At 40.2% G+C, this 14,512-nt stretch overlaps 1 pseudogene; it reads left to right on the top strand.

The window, feature by feature from the left end:
* Positions 1-13,170, top strand: part of LOC146772868 (rho guanine nucleotide exchange factor 11-like) — a 256,324-nt pseudogene extending 243,154 nt beyond the window's left edge.
* Positions 13,171-14,512: the final 1,342 nt, after the last annotated feature.

Here is a 14,512-nt window from a genome sequence, read left to right as displayed (position 1 = left end):
GGAGTTCCAATCTGCTATTATTTTGCTCATCCCTGGTATATACTGAGCCATTACCATAATGTCCTTGCTCAGACAAAAATGCCAAAAGTCGCTTGCTAAATCCACTAAAGTATTTGACTGTGGTCCCCCCAACTTCTTGACATACCCATCTGCAGCAATATTGTCCATTTTTAATAATGCACAACATTTTACCTTGTTCCTGACAAATGTCTTGATCACAAAGCACACTGGCAACAACTCCAGATAATTGACGTGCATTGCCTTCTCCTGAACTGTCCACTTTCCCCCTATTGCTAATGAGCCACACCTTGCTCCCCAGCCCTACAGACTAGCATCCGACTCTATACCCACCTTCTGAATGTCACCAAATATGGCCCTTCCATTCCAAGCTCCGAAATTTCCCAGCCACCACTCCAGCTCTCCTTTTGTCTCTACATCTTCCAGTACTCACTGGTCTTCAATCTCTGTAGGGTTCGATAATGCAATGAGCTGGAAAAACTGCCTGTATTGACGCAGACAGCAGCCCTAGCATCCTGGCAATCTGATGAAAAGTTATCCATTCGTACATCAACATTCTCTTGCAAATCATCTTCGCCTTCTCCAGGGGTAACCTCAACATACATTCCAGTGTCTAAATATGAAAGCCCAACAATCCCATCTCCTTTGCTAGTTCCAGACATGATATCTCTTTGCTCACTACAAAATCCAGATCCTTCAACACTGCACTGCTAGCCCCGTTTGCTCCTGTGCTAACTCCTCGCTGTCTAACATAATTAAGATGTCGTCCAAATACACTATCAATCGGAAGCCTCTCATCTGCAGCTAAGTCACTATTGGCCTCATCACCTGTCAAACTAAATGGAAGATTCTTGAACCTCCACAGTATCTCCTTCCAATGGATTCTCACAAAATCTCTCTGGTCCCTGGCAACTGGTAAGGTCAAGTAAGCATCCTTCAAATCTAGATGTGTTAACCAGTCTCCCTGTCTCAAGAGCTCTCACAGCATATGAATCCCTTCCATCTTGGAGTGATTATACTGTAGCCAGTAGTTCAACTCCTTGAAATGTATGCCCTTGTCCTTCTTTTCGACCAGAAATAAGTTGCACAAAACCAATCATTACATTTCCTGCCTTCTCTACAGCTCCCATTTTCGCAAGCTTCTTTACCTCTTGATCTACCATTCTCTCTTCTGTTTTAGAAAATCTTAGAGGCTTCTGACATCTTTCCTGCACAGGAATTTCTACAGTGTCTATCGAGATACCCCTCCACTGTTTGTAACACCCATTGATCTGCCATTATTTCCTTCCATCTCTCCAAAAAATGGGTGAGTCTGCCACCCAACTGTACCGGGGTACACAAAGGGTCTTTTACTAAACATACCTTGTTGTCTTGCCCTCCTTTCTCTTGTAAATATTCCTCTTCCCCTCTGGGGATAGAATGCTGTCTGATATCATGTTGATTGATATCCACTGGGTCTAAATCCACGCGAGAATTACATCCATGTGATTCCAACAAATTGGCTGGGGATTGGACCCTGCATTCTCCCGGCCCCACCAAAAACCATTCTAATATCCTTCTGCACCTTCTGTATGGAATTAAATGCAATGGCATACTGATGCAGCGGTAATTTCACGGTCATTTCTCAATGCAAAACCTCATTTACCTCTAATTTACCACTGTAAAGGTACTAGACCCTTGCCACTGTATATTACCTTCAGGAGATTTTACATAAACATGAAAAATCAAAAATGAATTTAATATTTAAGTCAATAAAGAGAGTTGTGACTATTTTAAAGGGTTTTATTTTCTAGTCAAAAGTTAAGTTTCTCTGACCCTTTATTCATTAGTCAAATATCAATCAGGTTACAGAATTGAAAATAGGAAAATAGAATTAATACAGGACATATTACAGTCTGCATATAAAGCATCACATGTAGAAAAGAAAAAGTGGCGCAAAATATCACTCTTAAAGAGTTTCTAAGAAAAGAGTGAGTCTTGCAAGGCTAATCAATAATCAATAATGGCAAAAATCTCCCATGAAGAGAAATAAATGCATAGGACAACTGCATCTTTTCAAAAGCAGTTAGTCAAAGCATGAAATTTAAAGTTTGGCACCTAAAATCTAAACCTGTTCTGATCCTCTCAGCTCTCTCTCTGCCTCTCTGCGCTGTTCATCTGCCTCTGTCTCAGGAGCGGCAAAAAAGCCCCCACAGACGCAGCCCCTCCTTCTCTCTCTAAGGCTTCAGTTATCTGACTACTGTCCTGCCTGGCGTTCAGGAAAAATTGAGCAAAAAGCCACCCCACCTTCCTCTGTCTCTCCTCGGACGAAATCTCCTCCCAGTCTGCACCCGCGACGTTTCACGTACCTAACCCATATGATGTCTGGCCTCATCTGCTGCCTCTCCTCTCTCCTCCTCCTAAAAACAGCAAGCAGCAAAACACGCCTCCAAAGAGGTCATTATTTATACTCTAATTCTTGACTGACTACACAAATAATGTTGCGGTTCTCAGTAAAGTTTGCACTGATTGGTTAGCATAGATGACATGAGGGTCTCACCATCCTGTTCTCATTGCAAATCCGGTTATAACAAAAAACACGTTAATGATAAATACAATCATATATTTCAGCACCATTTAATAGGAAAAATGTTTCAGTCTATTTCCTTTTTTCCTGTCACATCGCACGCAGGATAAGCACATTCCACAAACACTGGTACATTGGCAGGACTACAAGAATTTAAAGTTTACGGTGTCCTTGAACTAGGTCTTCACTCGAGGCACTTGGCAGTATGTAGCTGTTTTCTGTGCATGCTCTCTCATTTAATATAATTTCACAGCCTTGCTGGATTCACAGGCAGCCATTTTATCTTAGGCCCAAAAATAAAACAAACACAAAAATAGTATTCATTTACGAAATAGAACCCTTTCTGTTTATCTCCCCCATGCTAATACGTTGTATCATTTATTTTCCTAGCAAAAGCTATTAGTTTAAAGCAGCTTTTCTATTATTTGTGCACAACATGCAAAAATGCGCAATGTACAACATAGCATAAAACATGCACCAGTGCAAACTTTCAAAGCACACACAGTTAATACATACTCATAGCAACATGCTCTAATGTTTTAGATAGCTTTTCATGCAAAATGCTTTAGCCCCACGTGCAGTGATGGTGCATGGTTAATTTAATACACATTATAAAAAGATGTGTTATGAACTGAATATGTATTTGTCTAAATATGCAACAAAGCCAAAGTCTCTTGAGACAGGAAACAGGGAGTGTAATTTATAAGGGAAAAGAGCTGGGAAGAGAGAACACACATTCTATGATTATCCTCAAAGCTAAAATAGCCACTGAAATCACTAGTTTTCTCTTCACTGCAAAACACGTTAATTCAGCACAAGCATTTCAGACTGAAAGCATTGACCAGGCCTCATTTTATGTCTTTCACTGTGCTTTGCACCAAAAGTGCTACTTTTAATAAGCATTTGACTAGGCCTCATTTCGTGTTTCATGTGCCATGTGTTTTCCGCTTGCACCAAAGTCTGCGTCAATTTAAATGCGGTCTGCCCGAAGCACAAAAATAAAGCAATGCCTGACTCCAGATGAAATCTGGGCTACGTCAATACTTTGCCATCTCCTTCACAAACTTATCTCCAAAAGTAGGGCTTTAGCCTCCTGACCTGTCTTCTTACTTGCTTGCTCCACTAACTTTGGCTCAATATTCATCAAGAGACTTGTCGTATGCTCTGCACCAAAACATCCACACCAGTCTCCTGTAAATATGTCTCCTCATACATGGCACACATCTTTGTTAGGAGCCCACATACACCTAGAAGGCAATCCTGACATCCTTTTAATCCCCTTTCCAGACTTGGATCTCTCCCTGATTTGTTCAAGAAGTGTAACATCTTAGAATCTAGATCCGGCATCAACAATAAAGATTGGCCAGAGATGGCCTTGGACATTCAGAGCGAAGTCATGTTCTGACTTCCTTAGGCATCTCCCGCCTAATCCAGAACTCCAGTTATTCCGCCACATGCTGTGCTGGGAGCTACTGACAGGGTAATGGATGCTGTATGAAATGTGGGCCCAACATATAATCCCTCAAGGGATCCTTCACCTGCTCCACCTGTTTATTTTCCACTTTCTCTTTTTTTTTTACTCCTTTCCTTTCTATTCCTCATCCTCCCTGTCTCCTAAATCAGATGAACACAAAATGACAATGCCCCCGCCCTGCTGGAGGAGTCATCACAGGCCACCCCTCTGTGATCCCTCTTACTGGCCTTCATAACCTTCTCACTCAACTCAAGTTTGAGGTGGAGAGTGGTGGGGTAGAGAGTGGAATGAGTGGGGTGGAGAGTGGTGGGGTGGAGAGTGGAATGAGTGAAGTGGAGTGAAATTGGTTCCTAAAGTTTACCAAATTAAAACAGTTTCCCCCCCGAATTGTACTTTCCTTTTGTCTTTAAGCCCTTCTCTTTTTGCATATACTTCTTTTTCTGAGTCACTTTACAAACACCACTCTCTCCAGCCACCTTATCCGTAGCCTTCAACTGACCAGAGCTGCTTGTCCTCATTCCTGCTCCCAAATTTCTGTTCCAAACTTTCCATACAATCATCTATTTTCTTCCCTAATTGGGTTGCCAAGGTTGAAACTACCTGACACATTCCGGGACCTTATCCTCAATGCTCCTTTCTGATGCACCATTACCTTCCATTCAGACAGAATATATCTCACCAGTCTAAATTTTATCCATGGAATCCAAAATCTTTCCTTCAACTTAATGTATAGCACTCTTCCAAAATATCTCTGGACTTCAACTACCAGAGTTCTTCTGCTTCTCTCATTACCAAGCTGAATCTGACTAAAAAAACACTTCTATACTATCCCTAAATATCACTGCCTAGCCTCTCCTTATGAAAGGCCAGACTGCCCCAATCCCAAATGGCAACCTGCGTCCTCTGACACTCGTACGGCAGCTGCCTATAACTACATTCGGCCCAGCCTGCAAACGTGCTCCACTCCATCAGGCACCCCTCATGTAAGCGCCGGTCCATTTCTTATATTTGCCCTCTCATAAATTAGGGGTTAATCAAAGCACAACTACGAAGCTGTTCAAACTCTCTAATCCTGCATGTCCCACCGGCATTCATCCGAGCACGCTTGCACTTGGCCGTGCCATGCGCTATGCTACTCGCGATCCAGGTTGCGTTCGTCCCTATGTAAGGCACCGTCAGCGCCTTAATCAAGCAAAGTTGAGCCCATTCAAAAGACACAATGCCTAAACAGTTGTATCACCTTTCCATTTAGATCAAATTTTAGAGTTACCAGTTTTCTTTCCAAAATCCAGAAACTGCAGCAGAACATGCTTTACATACACTTGATGTTAAACGTGCACTTCTGTACTATTTGGAACACACAAAACCATTCATAAAAACACAGCAACTGTTTGCATCTTTCTCAAATCTATGTAAAGGTAAAGCCATATAAAAATCAGGAACAGCATGATGGATAATCACATGCATACACATTTGCTATGCCAAAGCAAAATGAGCATTAACAACCATGCCAAGGGCTCATTCATCAAGGAATAAAGGGGCCACACTGGCATATATCGGGAATATCACTCTCATTGACACCTGTGAAGCAGCAACATGGATAAACCCACACACTTTACAAAACACTACTGTGTGGATGTATGAGCCAAACAATATGCTCCAGTTGGACAGACAGTCCTTCGAACATTATTTCTAGGAAGCACATCATCTCATGCCTAAGGCCACCAAGACCAAGGTACTGCTTTACAGTCTTAGCCAACACATGCTACGAATGGAGTATGTTACTTACCATGTAAGAATCTTTCGTAGCGTGTGCTGCTGCAGATTCACATGCACCCTCTCACCTCCCCAGCAGGTATTAGATGCAGACAAATATACGCACACATACAGCATGTTATACAGGAAAGCTAACTTAGCAAACTGTATGCTCCTTCCCTATATCGCACGGAGGAAAAACATGATCTAAAAAGGAGCCGTGGAACATGCGCAATACCTCAAGGGGGAGGAGAGATGATGTACTTTCTCGTGCAAAAGCAACTTGCACGGTCCGGGCCCTATTCTAGATGGTAGGAGTGTGCATAGTATGTTAATCTGCCACACTACACACTACAAATAGATGCTTACAGGGTAAGTAACATACTCCTTTCTTTACACTTTTGTGAAACGATTGATAGTTTTGAAGAATAACTGCCTACTTTTTCAAATAAAATCAAATTTGGACAAAATGGACTACAAACAGGCTGCTAAATGTGTGCTTTTATTTTGAAAAGTTTGCTTTTCTAATGAAAAATGTTTATTGGATGTATTTTATGAAAGTGCAACAGAATGTGACACATGGGCAGGACTGTTCACTACTTACACTTCTCCACGGAGATTACTAGGAGAACAAGCTATTGCCCTTGTGATTTGTCCTTATTGTTTTTTTGGTTTGCATGTCTAATCACATTTATGATAGTAGCCTGCAAAAGAATGAATACAATTACACATTTTTGATGCAAGTTTGATTTCATAAAATGTTTACACAATAAACATAAAAAGGTTAGGTACAAACTGTGTATTTCCAATTGTTACAAATAGAATATAGATAACATGCCTCTTCAAGGTAATTCAGGTCTCTTAATGCCCCTTCTCACAAAAAATAAAACTAATTAAACATTGGATGGCAGCCCCAGAGCAATATACATTGGCATAGCATCTGCTCCTTTCTGTAACGTGCTGCCTTTTTGTTCCTTCACATACTGGCCCAAATGGGAACAAGTGCAGCATTCCTCCATATCCCTGAACAAACCTGCCACTACTATGAAAAGCCGCTCCGGACCACAGGATCTTTAAGGTTGCGACTGTCAGGTCGAGTAGATTCTCAGAACAATCTCTTACTGTTACATAGGCCTGACCCCTTCAAATACCTCCATACATTTTTATCAAGGAATGTTCATTTTTTATTTGTGTTTTGTATCATTAGAGAAGTGATTTAGCTTGGGTAGACATTGCTGAACTAGTCTGAATTGTTCTGGACACCATTTCTTAAAATGGCAGATCTGTTGCAGTGATGATGTAATATTTCAGGAACCATGAGACCTATATCCTCCATTTTTATGTCAAAACATAGGCTTAGGGGATCAAGTAGGCTTATAGAGATAAAAAATGACTCCTCAGAGCAAACATTCCACCATTTTCCAAAATGCTGGCTCTAAAATGATGTGTTTTAGCTGCCATATTGGTAATCTATTTTAATACTGTTTTGGTTTTTCTGTTGATTCAAATTCGTAAACATGAGCAAAGGAAGTAGTAGCAGAGGATCTTTACCTCCTGACAGTGTTGCTAATTACAAAATCTGAGGACTCATTCAACAACAAAAAATTAGTCATATGCCAAATTGATCCAAAAGAAAATCTAACATCCACTACGGCTGGACAGAGGAGAGTTCGAGTTGCTTCAGAAATACTGCAAAGCAAAAGTTCACAAAAGTTTGAAACTGATGGGTGAAGAGGATCAAATATTTTATCATTGTAACAACAAGTGCTGCAAGTCGTATACAATGAAAAAAAGCCTGGATTTTTTTTTGTCAAAAAATAGCAGAAACCAGTGAATCACAACAAGAATTTGAGTTTTCTGAAAAAGCGACCACAACCAAACCCAACACCCATCCACTTAGAAGATTAATGGCTATCCCTCGTCCACCTCCAACAACTGATCACAAAAGCAGAGGTCCTTCAATGTGTTATCTGTGGTTTAGCCAGAACATGGACACTAGGGAGAATGAAAGAACAAAGTACAGAGTATGTGAGTACCAAAGGGCAAATATATTTTTAACTGCAGCGGGTTTCTTCGAAAATGAAGTTTTTAGCCGAATATCTGCTCTAAACAGCAAAGTGAATGTATTTGCAGTGGATTTGTATGCCCACCGGAACTGCGTGCATGCATACATTCGAAAATATGAATGTACGATGAGCTCCCAGCAGCAATGTAACAGCCAGCCTTCAGTTAAGTTTGCACTCTTTGAAAAAGCAAATTACGTTTTAAAGCCACTCCTGAGTGCTGGCTACGGGTTCACACTCAGTGAGATCGGAGAAATAATGGTCAACATTGATAAAACTGTTTTGATCCACAAGAATGAAATTAAGATTGTTCTGGTCAGAATGTACAATGTCAGAAATAGTTTTTGTCAGTCTAACAAAAAAATGAGCTACTTACGTGGTAGACTGGGATGTGATGATGGCTTTCACTGATTTTGCAATCAGTGCAAGCCATCCTCACATCCCAGTCTACCACAACGTTTCAAAGTGGCTGAGGACATGTATCTTCTTCGACCTGATGCTGCGGTCCACAAAGCTGATTTCACTGACTTTATCATATCAATTATTCGGTGCAGATGAAGGATGAAGAAAAGCCAGTTCCTCAGTAGGCTGGAATTCATGCTCTGATCTCCCAGAATACTGTCCCACTGAAGAAGGCTGGGATTTTACCAGTAATTCCATCCCCAGTCACAAACTACGCAACAGTATACACAGCTCTAAATAATTTTCAAAATGTGCGTGTTCAGCTTGAAGACCAGCCTATCCTGACAATTGTCTGTGATTAATGTGTTTTCCGTATTGTAGCTGACATTTTTTTGAGCAATCAAGTAGGATTTGATGATCTTTATCCAATGACGGGTGTTTTCCACATGACAAAAGTTGCATTGCGGTGTGCAGTAAGTTATCTCAGTGGATGTGGCATAGACATTGCACTTATGGAGGCTCAAATCTTTGGAAGCAAAACTGTCCAGTAAGTATTGAGCAGAACTCATTATGTTTGTTCGTTACTAGGTATGCTCATCGTATCTGAGGCTATAGAAACATTGCATTGGAATGCTTTCTGGAAAAAGAATGGCAAATTAGGTTTTGCATATCTATCTAAGAAGTGAACAAGGCACAGGGTACACTTCAGTCAAGAGACATAATGCAAAGCTAGGTAATGTTCAATACACTCAGTTCAGAATCAGAAAACCTGAAAAACAAGTTCATAGAGTTTGTCAAAGTTTGTGATGAAAAATCAGAACTTTGCAAGTACTGGGGGAATGTTTTAGACATGATAGCTCTAGTTAAAAACTTGGTACATGCTGATCAGGAAAATGATTAGAAGCTGCATGTCAAGACTATGGAGTCATTGGTTACTGTGTTTCACAAATCCGATTGCATACACTACAATTAGATATGGGTCCTGGTATATGCAAAGAGTGAAGAAGCTAGAGGTGGAAAAACTACACCTCAACAGAAAATTCATCCAAATACATTTTGTGGTGAAAGACAGAGAGTTAAAGTTTAATGCTGTAACTCCAAATATGAACCTGGAACAGACGATCCCGAGATCACAGTAAAGCTCCCACAGAATTATTGGTCAGACTCGTAAAAGTGACTATGTTACTCAATGGCAGCTAGTTTACCACGAAGTCCTTTCTATTTGCAATGTTTCCAGAAAGATGACAAATGCAAAATGAATGGACCATTGTGAAACTGTTCCTCACCACAAACTCGTGGGAAAGAGAGGAGAACGTTTTAACATGTTGACTGCCTTCTTCATTTCATGCAGCAGCAAGGAAACCACTTTGAAATGACCGAGCCTGTGCGACTAGCCAATTTTGTGACCAAACAATATGTGAATAACAATATAAAGTCACGTCTACTAGATGTCCTGGAACATGGATTGAAATCATAATTGAATTGAGCATAATTCAAGGATTGTCAGAGTGATTGATATGGTATGGAAATGGAGAAAAAAGACATTTAATTGCACTTGATATTCTGTACAAGAAATCTGACCCAGAGAAAGCCAGTGTTCTTATCAAGGCACATATTCTTACGGGTGATTATGCTATGAGCAAAATTGGAACAAAGCTTGGAGTTTAACTGCTGAATCTGTGAAGTTCCTGAAAGGATTTTATGAGACAAAAGAAGAATGTGACTTTAAAGACGTAGAAAATATCTTTTATGTGTGTGGAAAGCGAGTTCTGACTGTCACACATTTGATGATCTTTGGTACATTAAGTTCAGGAGATCAGTGCGGCTAAGTGACCTGCACCAATGTCATATTCTGTGCGCAGGCACATTAAAAGAGCGTTCTACTTGATCAGAAGATGTGTAAATATTTTGGATCATGCATATGTAGAGAAAGATCTGTGTGAATTTGGTTGGGAAGAAATTGATAGGGTTCTAAAACCTACAAACTTCTAAAGCCTCTACCCACAGAACTTACACATACATGTTCTTACAATACCTGTCCTATTATAAGATGTCCCTGTTGATATGCTCTTCTCAAATGTTCAACATTCTGCTAATAAACCACAAGCGATTGCTGAAACAAATAAATAAAGTGAATTATGAAAATGTGTCTAAAACGGAAGTGATAAACATCATTTTATTTCATATTCAGATCATAAACATTGTTTGGTGTCTACATAATAGGATTAAAAACCATTATTATTTGTTTCATACTTTTATATGTCTCTTCTTCCCTATTATAGCCGCCATTTTGGAAAATGATAGAAGGGCTGCTCTGAGGAGTTTTTTTTTTGTCTCTATAAGACTACTTGTCCCTCAAAACCAATGTTTTGACACCAAAATGAAGTATATAGGCCTCATGGTTCCTGAAATATTGCATCATCATTGCAACATATCCGCCATATTTAAAAATGTCCTCCAGAAAAATTCAGCCTGGATCAGCAATGTCTGCCAAAGATTAATTATTTCCCCAATGATCCAAAAACACAAATCAAAAATGAAAATCTATGGAAAAATGTTTTTTAACAGGTATATCAGGGGGCTCAGATTATATAAGAACAGAAAATAAAGTTATGCTGCAGATCTAACACAGCAGCTCCTCCTTTGTAAATCTGCATCCAAAAGTAGCATCCTCTCTGAGACTTCCATTCACCCCCCTTTTAAGAGGACAGTAACTTCCATTGTCCCTTATCATTAGAGAAATAGAGAGAACCTTGAAAGTATGGGATGGAGGGAATTAAACTCTGTTAAACTTGTCTAATCTACCATCCTTCCCAACATTTCCCTTTTCAAATTAATATGTTTTCTTCTCAAAGTTCAGTTGTACTAAAGATCCTGTAAATGTGGTACATTATCTTCAGTCGAATCATGTTGTATTCTTTGTCATGACCTTTTCTTTTTGACCATTGTAGGAAATGACAGCCCCACACAGGGGGGTAATTAAGTCTTTTAGAGGAGCCGCTTCGGAGGACGGTCCATTTGTCCATGACACAGGGAAGGAGCTCAACACACAGAGGGCAAACCTTCACAGTCCCAACGGGGAAGGCGATCCTTCCTTCACAAGAGACTTGCAGTCAGAGTCAGTAGCTGAGGACGGTAAGAAGACTTCTGTGTTGACTCTAAATTGAAACCAAATGGAATTATTTCTAAAGCACAGCAAAAATAACAAGCATACATCTTATGTTTTTTTAGGATACTTAAAGCTTGACCACAGACACTTTGATCTTTACTAGAACCTTACATTTTTAACAAAGACCTAAGCCACTTCCATTGTCTGCACAACTTCAAGCCAAAACATGTCCTGAGAATGTCGTCTTAGAAAAGTTCATAAAATAGTACTATGTTGGGTTCCAGATTATTTCTTTGCTTCACAACAAATCATTTTAGGAATTGGTAAATGACATTGGTTTAGTATTACAGCCTCTTTCTCACTTTTAGGAAAAAACGGTTACTTCACTGCTTTTCAAAGCCTTCAGATCATGGGTTGTCAATTGATAGGCTACAGAATGCTAAATTATTTGATTGAATTCTTTGAGAAATGAATTCTGTTTGAAAAGTGTGGGTGGTGCTAAGAGATCTAGCACTCAAACACGTCAGTGCAATCATAAGCAGGACTAAGAAAATTACCATAATTGGAAAGCTTAACTTGTTGACAAATAATTTTGGAAACTAGTGGATACTTACTACAGATTCCTGAACTTGTGTCCATTCTAAAGTCCAAGAGTTTACTTGGAAAACTCAAAAAGCAGTTCCCCTGCTCACCGGTAGGTGGTATGAGCAACTTCAGTAGTGATGAACGGAGCTGCACATAAGCACCACGCATGTGTGCTGATGCCAGTTTCTTTTCGTCTGCCCCTTCAGATGCGGATCTGGAGCTCTGCTCTTCTTCTTCACTCCGCATCAATAACATTGGGCTGTGGTAGAGTCCCAAGGGCATTTGGCAGCTGATGAGGCAAAAGAGTACGATAGCCTCTTGTTTTGCATCTGGAACCCAGTTTAACCCCTTGTTGTTAAGAGATGTGTATTTTGACATTAGGGCTACTCCTTGCATTGGTGAAACAGTTTACACTGGATTGTGCGGTGTGAATGAGGAATATACAAGCTTTTGGGCTGGACCATCTCATAATCAATGGCAGTCATTGTAAGAACATGACCTGCCACCAAGTGTAATATGAGCAATGTGCTTCTGATGCTATCCTTCCTGTGGATTTGTTTTGATACTGTAGATACTGTAGATTAAAACCTACCTATAAAGGACATGGGCTCACTTGGGCTGGCTCACCATAAACATGGAGAGCTTGTGGCTAACCTTTCAGATTCTGCCTAAAGATGGTGTTGGGTAAAGCAAAATGTGAGTTACTGCATCCAAGACCAAGTATTTAACAATGTTTATTTTTTCTCCTCCAGGTCTTACCGAGGTTGTAGAAGATTCTTCTGCAATGTTGAATTCCACAGTGGGATTTGAAAGAAGAGCACACAGAGGCAGGCTTGGCCTCAGTCTCTCCCCACCACATCATACTCCTTTCATGCCCTCAACCACCTTCAGCTCCACCAAAGATAATGTGGATCAGGACCAGCAGCTGAGGGGAGGCGTTGCTATTAAAGAAACCGAAGTTTAGGGCCCAAAATGGGACTGAAACTGGAACATTGTTTTGGAGAAAGGAGAGGAGAGTGTCATAAAAACTGGATTTTTTGTTTTCTGAAAAACGCATATTAGCTTAAAGTAAACATATATAGTTATATACCTAGTTTTAAAAAAAAGATGTCGTACTACAGCAATTTTATTTCCTTCATGAAAAGTGTTTCCTGCCTGCCCAAGCAGGCTGTTTGCTGTTGGAGATAAGGGATCACTTCTCCACGTATTCTCTCCAAGTGAACAAAATAGACAGAAATGTATTTCCTGAGGACTTGTTCCCACTTCCACTCCGCATGCCAACCAAGGGGACTGGAGAAAAGAGGGGCGTATGCTTCTGGAAGACCTGCTTCTCCTCCCATTCACCCTCATGAGAGAGATTGCAGTATAATCTGTACAAAATGCACTATTTTATTTTCCAGGCAAGGATAAATATGTACTTGTGTGCATTTTTCTGTAAAAAATTCCCCAGCTTTTAATAAAAACAATAAAAAATGTCATCACCACTAGCGCCCACAATAGCACTCAGAGTTCTTTCTGTGAGCTTGAGGTGTCCACAGTGTAAGTTTGCTGAAGTGACTGGAAACCAAAGTGGGAGCTTCACAAAGAATGTGTCAAGCGGCATTAAACATACCACAAGAAAAAAACACTTTTTATACCCACACCTGTTTGATTCAACTCTTAATTCACAATCGAGACGAGTGATACTTCATTTTCATTGAATAGTCAATAGGCTTTGTGTAGAATAGCAATGTAATGCTTAAAAATAGCTAAAGAGTACTAATAGAACGTAGTTCAACAAGTGCTATAATCTACAATACTTAGACATGTAAATCTACATTCTCCCATATGATCAATGATCAAGCACAGATGGCCAATACTCCCTGCGTATAATCCCACTTAATCACTCACCTGTCTTCACTTTCACTCACTCACATTCACACTCTGTCACACTCCCGCTGACTCACTTTAACACATTCACTCGCTCTCACTCGCATACAAAACAAGAAAGATATATTTTTATCCTTTTTTATAAACCCTTTAAATTGGTTCTGAAAAGAATCGTTCTTTGTGTACATACTTGTTTAGTTATTTGTGTTTTACATTTAATGGAAAACCATAACAAAACGAACATAGAGCCATGAGAAAAGTGGAAAAACTGAATTAAACATGGGGATGTCGACCCTGCAACCAGGATCTTCTCATCACCTTTGTGGACGAGAAATCTTTGCACGAAGACCCCTGTTGAATTCACAGCATCCTTAAAGCATCTTCAGCATCCTTCATCCCTTGCATCAGGACCAGTGGGACCTGAACTTACTCCTCACATTTCTTATGTGTTCATCATTTGAGCCTCTGCACAGCTGCCCCTTATGGTTGCACACTTGCAAGAGGATTTTCTTAGTGGCAGTTACTTCAGCCAGAAGAGTTGGTGAACTCCAAACCTGAAGTGTGAAACCTCCATTCACCTCCTTTTCCCTTGACAAGTTGGTGATGAGAATCACAGCTGCTTTCCTACAAGAGGTGGTTACTCCAGTCCACTTAGGTCAGTCTATGACTCT

The sequence above is a fragment of the Triturus cristatus genome, chromosome 12 (assembly GCF_964204655.1).
Source record: "Triturus cristatus chromosome 12, aTriCri1.1, whole genome shotgun sequence".
Classification (NCBI taxonomy): domain Eukaryota; kingdom Metazoa; phylum Chordata; class Amphibia; order Caudata; family Salamandridae; genus Triturus; species Triturus cristatus.
The sequence above is the reverse complement of the archived record's forward strand: the minus strand, read 5'-3'. Positions and strand labels throughout refer to the sequence as shown.